We start from the raw sequence: 7,005 nt of genomic DNA, 5'->3' as shown, positions 1-7,005 counted from the left end.
TCCTCCTTTTCTCCCCCCTCCATCCTTTCCCCCTCTATCCATCCATCACTCCATCCATCCTTCCTCCCGCCTCAGTCCTTACACCCATTCTCACCCCATGCATCTATCTATCCATCCTCCCACCAGCCCCTCCATCCTCGCACCCATCCTCACCCCATCCATCCGTCCATCCGCAACTCCCCTTACACCCATCTGTCCATCTCTGCCCCCTCCATCCTTCCCCCCATCCTCACCCCCTTCTACCCATCCATCCATCCTGCCCCCGCCATCCTTCCATCTATCCGCACACCCCCTCCCTCCATCCTTCCCTCCATCTGTTCTCAGCCCTTCCAGCCATCAAAACACACCCCCTCCATCCATCCTTCCATTCGTCTCCTATCCATCCATCCATCCATCCATCCACCCCATGCACCCCCCGGCCCCAGCGCTGAGCCCCTGCCTGCCCCACAGCACCCCCACCCCAGCCCCACTCCCTCCCCCTGCCAGGGGGACACCAGGGGGACGCCGGGCTCCCTGGTCCCGTGGGCGACGCTGCACCCAGGGGTGGGGGGCGGCAGGCAGCCCCTGTCTCTGCTCCAGTGGGCGACGCGCGCAGGCGCCCAGCTCGGCGCCCCGTCTGCCACCCTGCCAGCGCTGGGTTCGCGGCCCCTGGCCCCTCCGTGGCATTTCCCGGGGCCGTGGCCAAGCCCTCCAGCGTCGGTAAATATTAGCTCGGAGGCAGCGCTGGTGCCAGGCACGGAGCTGCCAGGGCCCCGCCGGGGCGGCTGCCAGGGCCCCGTTGCCTCCGCCAGCCCGCCCCGCGCTGTGCCTCGGTTTCCCTTGCACAGCTCTGCACCTGCCCCACTCTGTGCCTCAGTTTCCCTTGCACAGCTCTGCATCTGCCCCACACCGTGCCTCAGTTTCCCTTGCACAGATCTGCACCCGCCTTGCACCGTGCCTCAGTTTCCCTTGCACGGCTCTGCACCTGCCCTGCTCCGTGCCTCCGTTTCCTTTGCATGGCTCCGTGCCTGCCCTAGCCCAGGGGTGACGGAGGACGAGGAGGGGGCAGAGCACCCCAACGCACCCCCTGGCCGCGCTCCCACGCCAGCAGCCACTGCGCTGGTGCCCCGTGGCAGGGACACCTGCCCCGCCGGGCTCTTTGGGCAAGGGGGCCCCTGCCAGGCTGGGCCTTTGCAGCCAGCCCTGGCGGTGCCGGGAGTCGCTTGACACCCCCCATCCTGCCCGGGAGCCCTCGGGGGGTCGGGATGCAGCCCGGGATGCTCAGCGGGGCCCCGGGGTGCAGGCACGAGCCCGTGCGGACAGCTGCCCCGCGATGCCGTGTGGGCCAGGGCCAGAGCAGGCAGCCGCCGGCGGGAAGAAAGCGGCTTTTGTCTGGGGGCTCCGAACCTCGCCAGGAAACAGGGGGAAATTTGCTGCTTTCTGATGCTAATGAGATGTTAAAAATAAGCTCTGCACAGCGCAGCCATGTTGGGGCTTTTCCAAGGCGGCGAGGCAGCGGCCGGGCCGGACAAAGGGGCTTTATGGAGCTGCGGGGGCGCGGGGAGGCCACGGGAGCCCGGCCCCTGCCCGGCTCCGGGCTGGAGCAGCGCCGGGAGCCTCCGCCCAGGAGCATCCCCGCAAGCAGGGTCTTCACCCACCACCGTCGTGCTCCGAGGGGGCCGTTCCTCCCTGGGGCAGTGCAGCACAGGGAGCCGAACACCAGCATCCCGGCACGGTTATCCTGGGAGCCACCTCCTGCTCCCGTAAATCCTGCGCTTCCCYGGGGCTCCCCCACTCTGTCCCAGGCTCTGCTCCCCCTTTTGCACCGTGAGCCACCGCAGCAGAGCCGAGCATGGGATCAGGCCCCCCACGGGCGCTCCTGCCCCAGCATTGCCCCCGCGGCACGCAGGCACGGCGAGGGTGGGCGAGCGAGGGGGCCGCTGGCATCTCTGCCCCGGCCTTGGACACGCAAAGAAAAATTCAAGAGGGGGCCCCAGCTGGCGAAGGGCCGCCGGGAGATGCCGTCTGGCGGCATGAAAGGGGCCCTTTGTCCCCGCGCAGAGCCGGGCCCCGGGGAAGGCGCCCGCGGCCAGCGCAGCGGGGCAGAGCGGGGCAGCGCCCGTGCCCAGCGCCCGCGCCGTGACCCGCAGCAGCAGGGTCCCGGGGCCCCGAGGCCCTTGCAGCGCCTGCCCCATGGGTGCCGGCTCCGGGGTGAACATCCAGGGAGCAGCTGGGCGCTGGCTCGAGCGGGGATCTCAGCTCCCCCGAGACAGCAGGAGGAGGAGGAGGAGGAGGAGGAGGGACGGAGCCTCGCCGAGGGTGCAGGACCCCTGCACACGGCAACCAGGGGTGGCTGCGTGCCACCTGCGTCAGCCCCATTCTGCCGCTCCGCCGCCTTTGCTCTGCCAAACGCGGGGGCGTTCAAAGCGCCTCCGCGCCGGTGGAGGGGGGGGAAGCGCCGCACATGGCTCCCGCAGCCGGGAAGGGGGSCTGGGCAGGGGGCAAGGGGAACCCAGGCATCCCGGCAGCAGGGCAGGAGCTCAGGCCGGGTGAGCGAGGAGCGATGCGAGAGCCAGAGCAGGGAAAGACCCCGGCCGGGCAGAGCAGCCCCGTCCCAGTGCGGCGGTGGCACGGCGCCTTCCCCATAGCGGCAGGTATCAGCACGAGGGGGCAGAGCAGCCCCGGGCAGGCGCTGAGCCCCCAGGCCCCCCAGCAACACACAGCACACAGAGCAATTTCTAAATCATTTTATTTCAAACCCCCACTCTTTCCCATCCCGCCCCCCCCAACCAAAAAACCATCAGTCAAAACGACAATAAAAATGAGTTACAAACACAAAAGTCAGTTCTCCCTCACTGACACCTTACAAAAAACTGGGAACTTCACACCGGCTTCCCAAACAGGACCTGCAGCAGTTACTAACGTCTCCATACGAGAGGCCAAACATGCCTATTAATACAATATATACAGACAAACCCACTCTGGAACGAATCCACAGGTACAGCCAGTCTCCCCCTCCCCTACCCCCAAAAATAATCAAACACACCCAAAGTGCATTTGTTGTGTTTATATCAAAAAACTTTTTTTTTTTCTGAAAGATTGGCCTGCAAGTCTGTTTTACCATTTAGTAACTTTTTAATATAGTTTATGAAAATAAATTATACAGCAACTATTTTAATAAATTAAGCACACAAAAAAAATATGAGAAAATTAAGCAAAGCTGCATTTCTACCAAACGGTGGTTCAATAGTCCCGGGTCTGGGCAGGTCCGGACGCCTGGTTAAACCCTTCCTCCCCCCTGCTGCCGAGCACTGCGCARGAGCGAGCGCTTTCAGCCCACGCAGGGTCCTGCTCGCTGCTCCACTCAAATTTGTCAAGATCAGTGATATTTGCCCGTTTCTTCTGCTCCCATTTTCTAAATGGGAGTTCAAATCCAGTGTTATATAACGCTCGCCAGTCTTCAAAAGTGGTTTCTGAAAGTAAAGAAGCAGGAGGATACCTATGGCGTATCAGGGCCTGGAAGGTCTCCCCTGGAGGCTGCCGCGTTTCTGGGCACCGATTGTGCTTTCTGGCTCAAAGCGCCGTCGGGGGAAGCACCGCCAGCCCCGGCTCGCGAGCGGGGAGAGCGGGCACGGCGTTCGGGCATCCCGCCCCAGTCGCGCAGCCCGTCCTCACACGGGGATGGACTCCCGCGTGGATGCCGAGCGCACCCTGCCAGACCCCGGGGACATTTCAGATCGGGAACTCTGGTCCTGCCCGTTCTGTTTCGCATGGAAGACTCTGGATTAGAAATGAGTTACCAGGAAAGTGTGGCCAAGAAGGGGAGTGCTAAAGGTTTTTTTTTGGAGCATGTTAATAAAAAACTCTTCACTCCTGAAAGCCAAGGTGACTCAGACACACATCTGGGTCCCCAAGAAGTCCTCCAACCAGCAGGCTCAGACCTTAGGCTCAATTTGGAGGGTAAAAATCATTGAAACTGTGAAGAACAATGGACAACAGCCAGTTCCCTTCCTACTGAGCGCTGGAAAATCCCTCCTTTTGCAAACCCTGCTCTTCGCAGTTCTCCCCCAACACCTCCTGGACAAGACTTCAGCCCCAAACATCTGCACCAAAGCCTCCCCGGCCAGGGATGCAGCCCTTGCACATTTGCTTCCAGCCTGTCTCCCTGCACACACATGCTCACCTGGGCAGAGGCACAAAGTGACACAGGCCACTATTAAGACACTTTTAGGGTCTTAGAATTGGTCAGATATGTAAGATGGTGCCATGCGTCTGGCAGGACATAACTGCTTTCAAAACCACTCTGATTCTCCATCTCTGATGAGAGCACTTTAGGCCATTCCTACCCTACCAGCTGCAGGTCTTAAAGCAGTTAAGCCAAACCGAGCTCAGAATGGCTTCGTTCCTGTCCTTTAGCCCCAAAAGCAGCCAAAACCTTCCACATGAGAAAACCATACTGGCACAAGGCAGAACACGTAAATGAAACCGGTAAGCCGACACGAGAAGGCCACAATTGATGCTATTCAGGATTTGAGAAGCAGCTTACCAGAGGGTGAAGTCAACGAGGAGCAGAAGTCTGAACACGGGTGATGCGAAGGCCTCTGCGAAGCCTCCCGCCTCGAGGCCGGGAGCCAGCCCCAGCCCCGCTAGCGGAAGCGCCTTCCCGCTGACGCCGTGCTGCTTAAGAGCTGTGTCCACACCGGCCCCACGCCACGTGGCCCCGCAGCCACGTCCAAAGGCCCCCTGCTCTGGGACAGGGGTGCCACCAGCAAGGTGCAGGCGATGGCTGCTGCACGCAGTTATTGTGGCATGAACAAGTGGAGTAGGCTCAGACGTGGATCTGTAGCAGGACAGGTCCTGCTCAGGTTCCCACTGCTCTTACCTGGCAGGGGTCATATTTCACTCGGCAATGGTAGTAAGCAATGGATTCAAATCCTGGCTCAGCAGCTGGCTGCTTTCCATACCCACGCCTTACTAGCAAGCACACAGATGTTTTCACATCACTGGAACAACTATTTCTTCCCTCTTCCTGCAAAAATTCACTTGCACATTGGGTCATCTTCAAGATGAAGTCACACCCAATGCTCATGAAACAGCTGCCTCAGTTTGTACGAATTTTGCACAGCAGGAACAAGCCATATCACTGCCTTGAAACACTGCCGCAGTGAAAAGAGATGGAGGCATGTAYGAAATAGCTGACTTAAACTGTGCTATGGGATCTCGTCAACTCGATAAAGAGGTACACCATTCACCTAGAAACTCTGTACCCCTCAACTATGAGCACCTGATCAACTGAAAAAGGAGCTTTTCCAAGTGTACTTCCTACATTTTTATAGTCCGTTTCATTGTACATGTCTCCTGTCCCTGATTAAGCAAGGGAGGAGGAAGACAACAACCTTTACAGAACTCAAGGTTGGACAAAGGAGGCTATAAAAACAAGCTTTAGAAGCAGCAAGATGACAGCACCCTTCAGAACTAGGTAACCAGGTGGAGAAGAGCCCTAGGAAGGCTGAAGAGCATCTGCTGCCCTTAGCACAGAGCTGACCCCACTACTCCTGCCTGATGCAGACCAATAGGAAGGTCTTGCCCAGCTACAGCTGACATACCAAGAGCATGAAGCACCTGCGTCCCACAACCCCTTATTAAACACCCCAGAGGATGGTTTTTTCCATCATTTCAGTTACTGCGAACAACTGACCTAAAGCCTTGCAGAGATCGCAATACCTGCCTAGAGTGACTTGCAGACAGGTAAAAATCTTGGTTCCTCTCTAAAAGGAGGATGGGCTGTGATCTTTCAGTTGTTTTTGCCACCAGCAGAGATCTTTCTGCCCAGATGCACATAGCAGAGCATCCTAGCTGGAGAGACCTTACTGCCAGACTCACAAAATAGAGCTAGAGGTGACCAACACGAGGTACAAACTATGTGCAGCCCCCAGAGCCCTCGTTAGCTGGCCTCCATTTGGGAAGAACACTGCCCCCACTGTGCACAAGTTTCACATAACAGCAGAAGCACCAGCCTGCTTGGAGAACTTCTCTCAAGGACAGTAACAGCAGACAAAATGCAGATTATTCAAGTATTACCCCAAAAGTCTGGCTGCTTCGTCAACAGTTCCCAATGCTGCGCAGCTCCCCCATCTGCCCTCGCCACTCAGCTGCTCAGCAGGAACACATCAGTAGTCACATCAAGCCCTACGTGTATTTAGGGAAGCGGAGCATTAAAAAGCTACCACGAACGGCAGAGTGCAAGAGCAGCACAGAGCATTTCTCTCCAAACCAGCCACCACCATGGAGCAGTTTTGTGCGTTTTTACCCATGCCTCAGAAGGCTCCCAGCTCCCTCGCAATTCCAGCAATGGCAGAGACTGGCTCTACACAAATTTCCAGTGTCTGGCAAGTGCAAGTTTCCCCCAGTCTTCCTCCCTCACTTGGGCTGTTCTCCCTCCCCAAACCCACCTTACATCTTTCTACACCAGAACTAGGATGGAAGGAGTGAAAATGCTGTTACTAGTGTCACGCTAGGGAGAGGGATGGCTTCACTCCCCTTGCCAACGGGGAGGTTCACAAGCCTCCCAGGTCTTGTGCAGCTGCTAAGCTCTCCACATGGCCAGCAGAACACGATCGCTCTTCCACAGACACTGGCCCACATCACCCTCATAGCTGTATCTCCAGAGGTGCTTTTTTGGAGGGAAGCTTTAGAGGAGACATTTGCACTGGGCACATTGTTGCTTCACTGGCACAGATTCAGACACGTGAGGTGCCACGCTTGGCTCTCAGGAAGATTTTCCTTTCCAGTATATGAAAAAATTGGAAGATGCAAATCCTCAGTGCACAGAACAGTCAGGATGCAACAGGGCCAGGTGCCTTGATATTGCTGAATGAAGAGTCTCATGTGCACGAGTACATGGATGCTTTTTTCCAACATTCGCCCAATTTGCTGTGCATTTCTTAGCCTGAGCAATTGCATTTTTTGCAGGCTACACTGGTAACTTGGTGTGAGCTGTAGATCTTCAGCAGAGGGAAGGGAATA

Source organism: Apteryx rowi, unplaced genomic scaffold (genome assembly GCF_003343035.1).
Source record: "Apteryx rowi isolate R43461 unplaced genomic scaffold, aptRow1 scaffold_354, whole genome shotgun sequence".
NCBI lineage: Eukaryota > Metazoa > Chordata > Aves > Apterygiformes > Apterygidae > Apteryx > Apteryx rowi.
This window is presented reverse-complemented; position numbering follows the sequence as displayed.